General features: G+C 46.2%; 1 protein-coding gene across 2 annotated transcripts in view; it reads right to left on the reverse strand.

Moving 5' to 3' along the window:
* The window catches only part of LOC139232971 (zinc finger protein ZFP2-like), a 28,342-nt gene that overhangs the window by 11,463 nt on the left and 1,937 nt on the right, over positions 1 to 14,942 (reverse strand). Inside the window, exon 1 of one of the 2 annotated variants that reach the window (XM_070863471.1) lies at positions 4,173 to 4,255. The exons of the other annotated variant lie outside the window; for it this stretch is intronic. The gene's annotated coding sequence lies outside the window, so the exon portion shown is untranslated. Of the gene's footprint in view, positions 1 to 4,172; positions 4,256 to 14,942 lie in introns of those variants that run through there. 2 annotated transcript variants of the gene reach the window in all.

Consider the following 14,942-nt stretch of genomic DNA (forward strand, 5'->3'; position numbering starts at 1 on the left):
ACGGTATGAGGCGCGAATTGGCTAAATTAGACTGGCAAATGATACTTAAAGGGTCGACGGTGGATAGGCAGTGGCAAACCTTTAAAGATCATATGGACGAACTTAAACAATTGTACATCCCTGTCTGGAGTAAAAATAAAACGGGGAAGGTGGCTCAACCGTGGCTAACAAGGGAAATTAAGGATAGTGTTAAATCCAAGGAAGAGGCATACAAATTAGCCAGAAAAAGCAGCAAACTGGAGGACTGGGAGAAATTTAGGATTCAGCAGAGGATGACAAAGGGTTTAATTAAGAAGGGGAAAATAGAGTATGAGAGGAAGCTTGCCGGAAACATAAAAAATGACTGCAAAAGCTTCTATAAATAAGTGAAGAGAAAAAGATTAGTGAAGATGTAGGTTCCTTGCAGTCGGATTCGGGTGAATTTATAATGGGGAACAAAGAAATGGCAGACCAGTTCAACAAATACTTGGGTTCTGTCTTCACAAAGGAAGACACAAATAACCTTTCAGATGTACTAGGGGACCGAAGGTCAAGTGAGCAGAAGGAACTGAAGGATATCCTTATTAGGCGGGAAATTGTGTTAGGGAAATTGGCGGGATTGAAGGGCCAATAAATCCCCAGGGCCTGAGAGTCTACATCCCAGAGTACTTAAGGAAGTAGCCTTAAAAATTGTGGATACATTGGTGATAATTTTCCAGCAGTCTATCAACTCTGGATCAGTTCCTATGGACTGGAGGGTTGCAAATGTAACACCACTTTTTAAAAAAGGAGGGATAGAGAAAGCGGGTAATTATAGACCGGTTAGCCTGACATCGGTAGTGGGGAAAATGTTGGAATCAATCATTAAGGATGAAATAGCAGTGCATTTGGAAAGCAGTGACAGGATTGGTCCAAGTTAGCATGGATTTATGAAAGGGAAATCATGCTTAACAAATCTTCTGGAATTTTTTGAGGATGTAATTAGTAGAGTGGACAAGGGAGAACCAGTGGATGTGGTGTATTTGGACTTTCAAAGGCTTTTGACAAGGACCCACACAAGAGATTGGTGTTCAAAATCAAAGCACGTGGTATTGGGGGTAATGTACTGACGTGGATAGAGAACTGGTTGGCAGACAGGAAGCAGTGAGTCATAATAAACGGGTCCTTTTCAGAATGGCAGGCAGTGACTAGTGGGGTGCTGCAGGGCTCAGTGCTGGGACCCCAGCTCTTTACAATATATATTAATGATTTAGATGATGGAATTGAGTGTAATATCTCCCAAGTTTGCAGATGACACTAAACTGGGTGGCGGTGTGAGCTGTGAGGAGGACGCTAAGAGACTGCAGGGTGACTTCGACAGGTTAGGCGAATGGGCAAATACATGGCAGATGCAGTATAATGTGGATAAATGTGAGGTTATCCACTTTGGGGGCAAAAACACGAAGGCAGAATATTATCTGAATGGCGACAGATTAGGAAAAGGGGAGGTGCAGCGGGACCTGGGTGTCATGGTTCATCAGTCCTTGAAAGTTGGCATGCAGGTACAGCAGGCAGTGAAGGCGGCAAATGAAATGTTGGCCTTCATAGCAAGGGGATTTGAGTATAGGAGCAGGGAGGTCTTATTGCAGTTGTACAGGGCCTTGGTGAGGCCCCACCTGGAATATTGTGTTCAGTTTTGGTCTCCTAATCTGAGGAAGGACGCTTTTGCTATTGAGGGAGTGCAGCGAAGGTTCACCAGACTGATTCCAGGGATGCCTGGACTGACATATGAGGAGAGACTGGATCAACTGGGCCTTTATACTCTGGAGTTTAGAAGGATGAGAGGAGATCTCATAGAAACATATAAGATTCTGACGGGACTGGACAGGTTAGATGCAGGAAGAATGTTCCCGATGTTGGGGAAGTCCAGAACCAGGGGACACAGTCTTAGGATAAGGGGCAGGCATTTAGGACTGAGATGAGGAGAAACTTCTTCACTCAGAGAGTTGTTAACCTGTGGAATTTCCTGCCGCAGAGAGTTGTTGATGCCAGTTCATTGGATATATTCAAGAGGGAGTTAGATATGGCCCTTACGGCTAAAGGGATCAAGGGGTATGGAGAGAAAGCAGGAAAGGGGTACTGAGGGAATGATCAGCCATGATCTTATTGAATGGTGGTGCAGGCTCGAAGGGCCGAATGGCCTAATCCTGCACCTATTTTCTATGATTCTATCCTCAAAGAATTCCAGCAAATTTGTCAAACATGACTTTCCCTTCATAAATCCATGCTGACTCTGCCTGACCGAATTATGTTTCTCCAAATGTCCTGTTACTGCTTCTTTAATAATGGACTCCAACATTTTCCCAACCACAGATGTTAGGCTAACTGGTCTATAGTTTCCTGCTTTTTGTCTAGCTCCTTTTTTTAAAATAAGGGCGTTACATTTGCTGGGACCTCCCCAGAATCCAGCGAATTTTCGTAAATTACAACCAATGCATTCACTATTCCTGCCGCTACTTCTCTTAAGACCCTAGGATGCAAGCCATCAGGTCCAGGGGATTTATCCGCCTTTAGTCCCATTATCTTACTGAGTACCACCTCCTTAGTGATTGTGTTAAGTTCCCTTGACTATCCACTGTTGGGAAATTTTTAGTGTCCCCTACTGTAAAGACTGATACAAAATATTTGTTCAGCATTTCTGCCATCTCCATGTTCCCCATTACTAATTCCCCGGTCTTGTCCTCTAAGGAACCAACATTTATTTTAGCCACTCTTTTCCTTTTTATATACCTATAGAAACTTTTGCTATCTGTTTTTATATTTCGTGCTAGTTTACTTTCATAGTCTATCTTCCCTTTCTTAATCATTTTTTTAGTCATTCATTGCTGGCTTTTAAAAGCTTTCCAATCTTCTATCCTCCCACTAGTTTTGGCCACTTTACATGCCCTTGTTTTTAATTGGATACCGTCCTTTATTTCTTTAGTTAGCCACGGATGGCTATCTTTTCTTTTACACCCTTTCCTCCTCACTGGAATATATTTTTCTTGAGAGTTGTGAAATATCTCCTTAAATGTACATCAATTGTCCTACAATTTAATCTATTTTCCCAGTCCACATTAGCCAACTCTGCCCTCATACCTTTTAGTCTCCATTTATTTCAGCTTAGTACACTGGTTTGAGATCCAACTTTCTCACCCTCCATCTGAATTTGAAATTCAACCAGGATCACTCATTCCATGGGGATCACGGAGTGCGAAAATCACTCATTCCAAGGGGATCCTTTATTAGGAGATTATTTATTAATCCTGGCTCATTACACAGGACCAGATCTAAGATAGCCTGCCCCCTGGTCCGTTACATACTGCTCAAGGAACTCGTCCCTTATGCACTCTATGAACTCTTAGTAGAACTATGTAGAGAGAGCTTTATTCTCTATCTATCCCATGCTGCACCTGCCCTGGAAGTGTCTGATGGGAGAGTGTAGAGAGAGCTTTGCTCTGTATCTATCCCATGCTGTACCTGCCCTGGGAGCATTTGAGGGAACAGAGTAGAGGAAGCTTTGCTCTGTAGCTATCTGATGCTGTACCTGCCCTGGGAACATTTGAGGGAACAGTGTAGAGGGAGCTTTGCTCTGTATCTTTCCCTTGCTGTACGTGCCCATTATCCCAACTCTCTGCCTCCTGCCATTTAGCCAATTCCCTAACCAGGTCAATAATTTGCCCTCAATTCTGTTCGATAACAGTCTCATATGTGGGACTTTATCTAATGCCTTCTGGAAATTCATAAAAATAAAATTACACCAAACTAATAGCGAATTATTTCTCCCATTGAATTATCTTTAGTATCGTTTCTCTCACTGGTATTTTCCCAATATCTTCCCTGGATCCCAACGCTAGGAGAGGCACTCTGGAAGGTATGGGGAGCTGGGACTTGTCCATGAGAGTAACCAAATGTATAAAAACTGAGATAATCTAGAGTGAGAAAGGAGAAAAGGCCCAAATTGGAGCAGTGGGTAATAGGACATCAGTTAGTCTCCTCCTGTCTTACAGAAATAAAGAACATAAGAAACAGCAGCAGGAGTAGGCTTTATCGCCCCTCGAGCCTGCTCTGCCATTCAATGAGATCATGGCTAATCTTTAATCTCAACTCCACTTTCCTGCACTATCCCCATCTCCCTTGATTCCTCGAATATACAAAAATCTATCCATCTCTACCTTGAATGTACTCAGACTGAGCTTCCACACCTCTCTGGGGTAGAGAATTCCAAACATTCACCCCCTCTGAGTGAAGACATTTCTCCTCATGGCAGTCCCAAATGGCCGGCTCGTTATTCTGAAACTGTGACACCTGGTTCCACACTGCACAGCCTGGAGAAACATCCATCCTGTCAAGTCCTGTAAGAATTTTATATGTTTCAATGAGGTCACCTGTCATTCTGCTACATTCCAGACAATATAGGCCCAGTCTGCTCAATCTCTCCTCACAGGGCAACCACCCCCCGCTGCCCCCCAATCCCAGGAAGCAGTCTGCTGAACCTTCATTGCACTCCAACTATGGCAAGTATATCCTTCCTTAGGAAAGGAGACCAAAACTGTACACAATACTCCAGGTGCGGTCTCACCAGGGCCCGATATAACTGCAGTAAGACGTCTTTACTCTTAGCCTCAAATCCTCTTGTAATAAAGGCCAACATACCATTTGCTGTACCTGCCTGTTAACTTTCAGTGATTTGTGTACAAAGACAGCCAGGTCCCTCTGAACACCAACATTTCCCAATCTCTCACCGTTTAAAAAAAATACTCTGCTTTTCTATTTTTCCTACCAAAGTGGGTAACTTCACATTTCTTCACATTATATTCCATTTTTTATGTTCTTACCCACTCACTTATAGACTATCTATAGCCCCTTGAAGTCTCTTTGCATCCTCCTCAACTTATATTCCCACCTAATTTTGTGACATCGGCAAACTTGGATATTCAAGTTGAACCTCTAGTCCGGCAGCTCCCTGGTCCGGCATCATTCCCGGCAAGCGGTCGCGACCTGCGCTGTGTCCTGGGGCTGGCCGCTCCTCCTCTCCCCACCGTCTCCGGTACTCCCTCCGAGACAGGGTCAGTGCGCTGTGTCCTGGGGCTGGCCGCTCCTCTCCCCACCGTCTCCGGTACTCCCTTCGAGGTCGGGTCAGTGCGCTGTATCCCATGGCTGGCTGCTCCTCCTCTCCCCATCACCTCCGATGCTCGCTCCGAGGTCGGGTCAGTGCACTGTATCCTGCGGCTGGCCGCTCCTCCTCTCTCCCCCTCCCAACCCCGGTCGGGTTGGAGAAGGACCGAAGCTGAGCCCGAAATGCTGCGTAGTGGGCTACTGCACAGCGCATGCGCGGAATGCGGCTGAGTCTTGGGCAGCATTTCAGGCCCAGCTTCGGCGCCTCAGTTGGCCGTCGCACTCCTGGCTCCCTCTCCACGCTGATCCGACCGGGAAGGGGGCAACAGCCTAACCCGGGACACAGCGTCCAACCCCTCTGGGACACAGGGCACAGTGTGCCCCTTCTCCCGGGACACAGGACACAGTGTGTGCCCCGCCCCCCCACCCGGGACACAGCACGCCCCCTGCACACCCCCCCCACGGGACACAGGACACAGTGTGCCCCCCCACTCTCAGGACACAGGACACAATGTGCCCCCCCCCCCCCGGGACATAGGACACAGGGTGCCGGCCCAACCTGGGGTTTTGGGGGCGGGGGGGGGCGGAGGAGGAGGAGCAGCCGGCCCCAGGTCAGCAGTACACTTTATTCTTGTTTAACTGTAATGCCTCTGTGGTTTGTTTTTGCTTTTTCTAACGGAGAGCTCTGGGCAACAACTGCATGGCACCTCGTGTCAACTGGACTCTGACCTGGATTCCAGTGAAATGAGCAGAAACCTGTCCGGAAACTTTGCTGACAATGGGATTTTTAAGTCTGGGGTCTGTGTAATCTCCCGTGGTCCAGAAAATTCTCTGGTCCGGCACCGGTCAGGTTCCGAGGTTGCCGGACTGGAGAGGTTCAACCTGTGTTACATTGGGTCCCTTCATCCCAATCATTGATATTGATTGTGAATAGCTGGGGCCCAAGCACCAATCCATGGGGTACCTCACTAGTTACAGCCTGCCAACCCGAAAATGACCCGTTTATTCCAACCCTCTGTTTTCTCTCCGTTAACAATCCTCAATCCATGCTAGTATTTTACCCCCAATCCCATGAACCCTAATTTTGTTCAATAACCTCTTGCGTGGCCACTTATCAGATGTCTTCAGAAATCCACTGGTTCTCCCTTATCTATTCTGCTAGTTACAACCTCAAAAACTAACAGATTTGTCAAACATGATTTCCCTTTCATAAATCCATGTTGACTCTGCCCAATCTTATTATTGTCTAAATGCCCTGTTACCACGTCCTTAATAATAGATTCTAGCATTTCCCCTGCTACTGATGTCAGGCTAACTGGCCTGTAGTTCCTCATTTTCTCTCTCCCTCTTTTCTGAAATAGAATCATAGAAGTTTACAGCACAGAAGGAGGCCATTTCGGCCCATCATGTCCGTGACAGCCAACAAGAGGCAAGCCATCCTAATCCCACTTTCCCACTCTAGGTCCGTAACCCTGCAGGTGATGGTACTTCAAGTGCACATCCAAGTACTTTTAAATATGGTGAGGGTTTCTGCCTCTACCACCCTTTAAGGGAGTGAGTTCCAGACCCCCACAACCCTCTGCATGAAGAAATTTCCCCTCAAATCCCCTCTAAACCTTCTACCAATTCCTTAAATTTATGCGCCTTGGTTGTTGACCCCTCTGCTAAGGGGATTGGTCCTTCCTATCCACTATATCTAGGCCCCTCATAATTTTATACACCTCAAAGAGGTCTCCCCTCAGCCTCTTCTGTTCCAAGGAAAACAAACCCAGCCGATCCAATCTATTCTCATAGCTAAGATTCTGCACAACCAGCAACATCCTCGTAAATCTCCTCTGTACCCTCTCCAGTGCAATCACGTCCTTCCTATAATGCGGTGACCATAACTGCACGCAGTACTCCAGCTGTGGCCTAATCAGTGTTTTATACAGTTCAAACATAACCACCCTGCTCTTACACTCTATGCCTTGGGTAATAAAGGCAAGCATTCTGTATGCCTTCTTAACCACCTTATCTACCTGGCCTGCTACCTTCAGGGATCTGTGGACATGCACTCCCACATCCCTTTGTTCCTCTACACTTCCCAGTGTCCTACCATTTAATGCGTAATCCCTTTCCTTGTTAGCCCTCCCCAAATGCATTACTTCACACTTCTCCAGATTAAATTCCATTTGCCACTGTTCTGCCCACCTGACCAGTTGATCGATATCTTCCTGCAGTCTGCAGCTTTCTTCTTCATTATCAAATACACAGCCTATTTTGGTATCATCTGCAAAATTCTTAATCATATCCCCTATATTCAAGTCGAGATCATTGATGTATACCACAAAAAGCAAATATTGGGGTTACATCAGCTATCCTCCAATGCACGGGAACTGTTCTAGAATCTATGGAATTTTGGAAGATGACAACCAATGTATCCACTATTTCTAAAGCAACCTCTTTCAAAACCCCAGGATGTAGGCCATCAGGTCCAGGGGACTTATCGGCTCTCAGCCCCATGCATTATTCGAGAACTATTTTTTTACTAATGCTAATTTCTTTCAGTACCTCATTCTCACTAGACCCCTGATATTTCACTATTTCTGGGAGATTTTTGAGTCTTCTGCGAAGACAGGCACAATTAGTTGTTTAATTTATCTGCCATTTCCTTACTCCCCATTATAATTTCTCCTGTCTCAGCCTGTAAGGGACCCACATTTACTTTCTCCAATCTTTTCTTTTTTACATATCTATAAAAGCTTTTACAGTTTGTTTTTATGTCTAGTTTATTCTCGTATTCTATTTTCCCTTTCTTTATCAATTTCTTATTTCTCCTTTGCTGAATTCTAAACCCTCCCAATCCTCAGGCTTACTACTCTTTTTGGCTCCATTATTATGGTCACTCTTCCTTAAAAGTTCCTTTACTACAAGTTTATTAATTACCCTTTTCTCGTTGCACAATACTAGATCTAAAGCAGCCTGTTCCACAGTTGGTTCCTCAACATACTGATCTGGAAAACTATCTTGTACCCATGCCATGAAATCGTCCTCCACACTATTACTGCAGCTTTGGTTTGCCCAGTCTATATGTAGATTAATGATTTATACTCTGCCCTACTTTACAATTACTGTTTGGGGGGCCTTATAAACAATTCCCACCCATGTTTCTGCCCCTTGCTGTTTCTTAGCTCCACACAAACTGATCCTATTTCTTGACTTTCTGAGCTAAGATCTTTTCTCTCTTATCTTTATCCCATCCTTTATTATAAGGGCTACACTGCCTCCTTTTCCAGTTTGTCTATCTCTTCTAAAAGTTAAATATTCTGGAATATTTAGTTCCCAACCACGTCTCCTTAATGGCTATTAGATCAAACCTATTAATTTCAGCTAAGTTCAAGAAGGCAGCTCACCATCACCTTCTCAAGGGCAATTAGGGATGGGCAATAAATGCCGGCCTTGCCAGCGCCGCCCACATCCCATGAACAAATTTTTAAAAAACATTTAGTTGCGAATACTTTGCGCACAGATATAGTGCCTTTAGATTTAACTTATTTCTATTCTTCCCTGATGTCACCTCAGTCACTGAAGCCTTATTACCTTTGTTAATTTCTCTGTCCCTTCCTGACCCACTCGCCTTATTTTTACCCAAAACTCTGCTCTGCTCAAGAGACTTGACATTTCTCTTGCTGCTTTTAAATTTACTCTTTCCTGAAACCTCCCACCCCGCCCCTTCATTAGTTTAAAGCCCTGTCTACTGCCCTAGTTATTCGGTTGGCCAGGACACTGGAGCCCATCCCAATGGAACAGTTGGCTCTTTCCCTAGTACTGGTGCTAGTGTCCCATGAACTGAAACCCCTTCCTCCCACACCACTCTTTGAGGCACACATTTAAACCTTTAATATGTTTGTACATATATCACTTTGCTTGTGGCTCGGGTAACAATGCAGAGATTATTACCTTTGAGGTTCTGCTTCTTAATTTGGATCCTAGCTCCTCAAAAGCCGTCAGCAGAACTCATTGGGGAAACTAAAACTTTGGGGTATAGTCTCAGAATAAGGAGCCGGCCATTTAAAACTGAGATGAGGAGGAATTTCTTCTCTGAAGGTTGTAAATCTGTGGAATTCTCTGCCCCAGAGAGCTGTGGCGGCTGGGTCATTGAATATATTTAAGGCGGAGATAGACAGATCTTTGAGCAATAAGGGAGTAAAGGGTTATGGGGAGCGGGCGGGGAAGTGGAGCTGAGTCCATGATCAGATCAGCCATAGTCTTATTAAATAGCGGAGCAGGCTCGAGGGGTCAAATGGCCTACTCCTGCTCCTATTTTCTTATGTTCTTGTTACCCTCATTCCTGGTTCTACTTGGACAACTGGATCCTCCTCCTCCCATTTCAAGTTCTTCCCCAGCCATGAGGATATATCCTTAACCCTGGCACCGGGCAGGAAACACAACTGTGCTGTGGTTAGTTTGCACATCCTCCCTGCAGTCCTTTTCCTCATGCATACAGGCAGCAAGTACATCATACCTGTTGGACAATGTCAAGGGCTGAGGCTCCTCCATCACTACATCCTGTGTCCCCATACCTGCCTCCCGTCCCTGACCATTGACAAACTCTAAAGTACTACTTAACCTAAGGGGTGTGACAGCCTCCTGGAATAAAGTATTTGGGTAACTCTCTGCCTCCCTGATGCCCCGCAATGTCTGCACCTCGTACTCGAGCTCAACAACTCTGAGCCGAAGTTCCTCGAGCTGCAGACACTTACAACAGACATGGGCGCTCAGGATCACCCACAAACTCCCATATGCTGCAGTAATGGCAAACCACCTGCCCTGCCACGTCTATCTAACCACCTTTCTTCTACAACTCTTGGACACCAACGGCTCTTCGGAACCTTCTTCCCCTTCACTTCCCTCTGATCCCATCCCTTCTTCCAATCTCACCCCCTGCCGTGTTTTCACTATCTCCTCTGACCTTCCCGTCTCTGAGCACGAACGATCAGTCCTCAGCAAAGGCCTGAGCTCCATCCCTTTATGCCCCCACCTCAATTAATTTCGAGCTCGACACGATGCTGAGCTCTTTTTCCTCCGCCTTCGCCTCCAGGCCCACTTCTTCGGCCAGGAGAGGGGGCCAGGAGTGGCATGAATCTGAGGCCCAGAAGAGGTTGAGGGCCCAGGGGCAGCACGGGCCAGCCCACACTGCGATATGTGTGCGCGCTCGGTCTGTGCAGCAAATCAGGTCTCCAATTAGTCTTGGGTAACCCTTGCCACTGGATCAAGACCTAGCTCTGTCAAGCCAGTGTGGTGGCTGGTGTGCAACGGCTCCCACACGTTTTTTAAAAAATCCAATCACAGGCATCTTCCACCCTTCAAGATGTAGTTCAGGATCTGGAATATTAGGTCCTTCATTGAAACACCTATGAACTCATCCCTTTTTGGCGTGGAAGCAAGTCATCCTCGCTTCGAGGGACTGCCTATGATGATGATGATGCGATGCCCACTTCTTCGGCCAGGAGTCATCCCCTTGCACAGCTAACCCTTTCTCCCGTTTTCAGAATTCTCACTCTACCTGGACCCCTCCCTCTGGCCTCTTGCCCTCTCTATATTTACATTGCAAACTGCCGACGGGACATTGGCCATCTCACTGCTCCCCTCACTCCCTCCAACCTCTCTCCCTCTGAACTTGCAGCACTCCGCTCACTCAGCTCCAACCCCTACATTGTCATTAAACCTGCTGACAAGAGTGACGCTGTTGTTATTTGACGGACCTACTTCTACCTTGCAGAGGCTGATCGCCAACTCTCTGATACATAGAAACATAGAAAATAGGTGCAGGAGCAGGCCATTCAGCCCTTCTAGCCTGCACCGCCATTCAATGAGTTCATGGCTGAACATTCAACTTCAGTACCCCCTTCCTGCTTTCACGCCATACCCCTTGATCCCCCGAGTAGTAAGGACTTCATCTAACTCCCTTTTGAATATATTTAGTGAATTGGCCTCAACAACTTTCTGTGGTAGAGAATTCCACAGGTTCACCACTCTCTGGGTGAAGAAGTTTCTCCTTATCTCGGTCCTAAATGGCTTACTCCTTATCCTTAGACTGTGACCCCTGGTTCTGGACTTCCCCAACATTGGGAACATTCTTCCTGCATCCAACCTGTCCAAACCCGTCAGAATTTTAAACGTTTCTATGAGGTCCCCTCTCACTCTTCTGAACTCCAGTGAATACAAGCCCAGTTGATCCAGTCTTTCTTGATAGGTCAGTCCCACCATCCCGGGAATCAGTCTGGTGAATCTTCGCTGCACTCCCTCAATAGCAAGAATGTCCTTCCTCAAGTTAGGAGACCAAAACTGTACACAATACTCCAGGTGTGGCCTCACCAAGGCCCTGTACAACTGTAGCAACACCTCCCTGCCCCTGTACTCAAATCCCCTCGCTATGAAGGCCAACATGCCTTTTGCTTTCTTAACCGCCTGCTGTACCTGCATGACAACCTTCAATGACTGATGTACCATGACACCCAGGTCTCGTTGCACCTTCCCTTTTCCTAATCTGTCACCATTCAGATAATAGTCTGTCTCTCTGTTTTTACCACCAAAGTGGATAACCTCACATTTATCCACATTATACTTCATCTGCCACGCATTTGCCCACTCACCTAACCCATCCAAGTCACTCTGCAGCCTCATAGCATCCTCCTCGCAGCTCACACTGCCACCCAACTTAGTGTCATCCGCAAATTTGGAGATACTACAATTAATCCCCTCGTCTAAATCATTAATGTACAATGTAAACAACTGGGGCTCCAGCACAGAACCCTGCGGTACCCCACTAGTCACTGCCTGCCATTCCGAAAAGTACCCATTTACTCCTACTCTTTGCTTCCTGTCTGACAACCAGTTCTCAATCCACGTCAGCACACTACCCCCAATCCCATGTGCTTTAACTTTGCACATTAATCTCCTGTGTGGGACCTTGTCGAAAGCCTTCTGAAAGTCCAAATATACCACATCAACTGGTACTCCTTTGTCCACTTTATTGGAAACATCCTCAAAAAATTCCAGAAGATTTGTCAAGCATGATCTCCCTTTCACAAATCCATGCTGACTTGGACCTATCATGTCACCATTTTCCAAATGCGCTGCTATGACATCCTTAATAATTGATTCCATCATTTTACCCACTACTGAGGTCAGGCTGACCGGTCTATAATTCCCTGCTTTCTCTCTCCCTCCTTTTTTAAAAAGTGGGGTTACATTGGCTACCCTCCACTCGATAGGAACTGATCCAGAGTCAATGGAATGTTGGAAAATGACTGTCAATGCATCCGCTATTTCCAAGGCCACCTCCTTAAGTACTCTGGGATGCAGTCCATCAGGCCCTGGGGATTTATCGGCCTTCAATCCCATCAATTTCCCCAACACAATTTCCCGACTAATAAAGATTTCCCTCAGTTCCTCCTCCTTACTAGACCCTCTGACCACTTTTATATCCGGAAGGTTGTTTGTGTCCTCCTTAGTGAATACTGAACCAAAGTACTTGTTCAATTGGTCTGCCATTTCTTTGTTCCCCGTTATGACTTCCCCTGATTCTGACTGCAGGGGACCTACGTTTGTCTTTACTAACCTTTTTCTCTTTACATACCTATAGAAACTTTTGCAATCCGCCTTAATGTTCCCTGCAAGCTTCTTCTCGTACTCCATTTTCCCTGCCCTAATCAAACCCTTTGTCCTCCTCTGCTGAGTTCTAAATTTCTCCCAGTCCCCAGGTTCGCTGCTATTTCTGGCCAATTTGTATGCCATTTCCTTGGCTTTAATACTATCCCTGATTTCTCTTGATAGCCACGGTTGAGCCACCTTCCCTTTTTTATTTTTACGCCAGACAGGAATGTACAATTGTTGTAATTCATCCATGCGGTCTCTAAATGTCTGCCATTGCCCATCCACAGTCAACCCCCTAAGTATCATTAGCCAATCTATCTTAGCCAATTCATGCCTCATACCTTCAAAGTTACCCTTCTTTAAGTTCTGGACCATGGTCTCTGAATTAACTGTTTCATTCTCCATCCTAATGCAGAATTCCACCATATTATGGTCACTCTTCCCCAAGGGGCCTCGCACAATGAGATTGCTAATTAATCCTCTCTCATTACACAACACCCAGTCTAAGATGGCCTCCCCCCTAGTTGGTTCCTCGACATATTGGTCTAGAAAACCATCCCTTATGCACTCCAGGAAATCCTCCTCCACCGTATTGCTTCCAGTTTGGCTGACCCAATCTATGTGCATATTAAAGTCACCCTACCTCCTCCTAGACCATGACCCCATCACCGAACATCATTGACCTCATCTCCTCTGGAGATCTTCCCTCCACAGCCACCAATCTCATAGATCCCTCTCCCCGCACAGCCCGCTTCTCCCTCCTTCCCAAGATCCACAAACAGGCATTTCAGCCTGTTCTTGCCCCACAAAACTTATTTATTCCCATCTTGATGCTATTTTTTCTCCCCTTGTCCAGTCTCTTCCCACCTACATCTGCAACTCTTCCGATGCCGTCCGCCACTTTAACAGTTTCCTGGCCCCGACCATCTCCTTTTCACTATGGATGTCCAAACCCTCTACACTTCCAACCCCCACCAGGATGGCCTGAGGGGCTCCGGTTCTTCCTCGGTGCCGTCTCCTGCTTCCGCCCTAAACTAGAAAATATCATTCACTTTGGATCCAATGTCCACCCTTCCCTCACCTTCACATGGTCCATCTCTGACTCTTCCCTTCCTCAACTTCTGTGTCTCCATTTCTGAGGATAGACTATTGACAAACATTCACTATAAGCCCAGTGACTCCCACAGTGACCGGGGACTACACTTCCGACCATCCCGCACCCTGTAAGGATTCCATTCCATTCTCCCAGTTTCTCCGTCTCTGTCAGATCTGTTCTGACGATGCCACCTTCCCCACTAGTGCCTCTGAAATGTCTTCCTTTTTCCTCATCCGAGGATTCCCCTCCGCCATGGTTAACATGGCCCTCGACAGTGTCCATTCTATGTCCCACACTTCTGCTCTCACCCCTTCCCCTCCCTTTCAGAGTGACGATAGGGTTCCCCTTGTCCTCACCTTTCACCCCACCTGCCTCCTCGTTCAATGGATCATCCTGCACCATCAGTTAACCAGGAATTAAATTAAAAGGTAGGACCTCAAATGTAGTAATCTCTGGATTGCTACCAGTGCCACGTGCTAATCAGAGTAGAGGGAGCAGGATAGTTAGAATAAATACGTGGCTTGAGCAGTGGTGCAAGAGGGAGGGATTCAAATTCCTGGGACATTGGAACCAGTTCTGGGGGAAGTGGGACCTGTACAAAAGGGACGGTTTGCATTTGGGCAGGACTGGAACTGATGTCCTGGGGGTAACATTTGCTAATGCAGTTCGGGAGTGTTTAAACTAATATGGCAGGGGGATGGGAACCTATGCAGCAAGACCGGGCGAAGTAGTATGGAGTCAGAAACAGATGGTAGAAAGGTAAAAAGCAATAGTGGGAGGCCAAGTAAACAAAGGCAAGAAACAAATAGGGCCACACTACATCATAATTCTAAAAGGACAAAGGGTGTTAAAAAAACAAGCCTGAAGGCTTTGTGTCTTAATGCAAGGAGGATCCGTAATAAGGTGGATGAATTAACTGTGCAAATAGATGTTAACAGATATGATGTGATTGGGATTACAGAGACGTGGCTCCATGATGATCAAGGCTGGGAACTCAACATCCAAGGGTATTCAACATTCAGGAAGGATAGAATCAGGAGTCACAGTCTAAGGATAAGGGGTAAGCCATTTTGGACCGAGATGAGGAGAAACA

This window comes from Pristiophorus japonicus, chromosome 20 (genome assembly GCF_044704955.1).
Source record: "Pristiophorus japonicus isolate sPriJap1 chromosome 20, sPriJap1.hap1, whole genome shotgun sequence".
Lineage (NCBI taxonomy): Eukaryota > Metazoa > Chordata > Chondrichthyes > Pristiophoridae > Pristiophorus > Pristiophorus japonicus.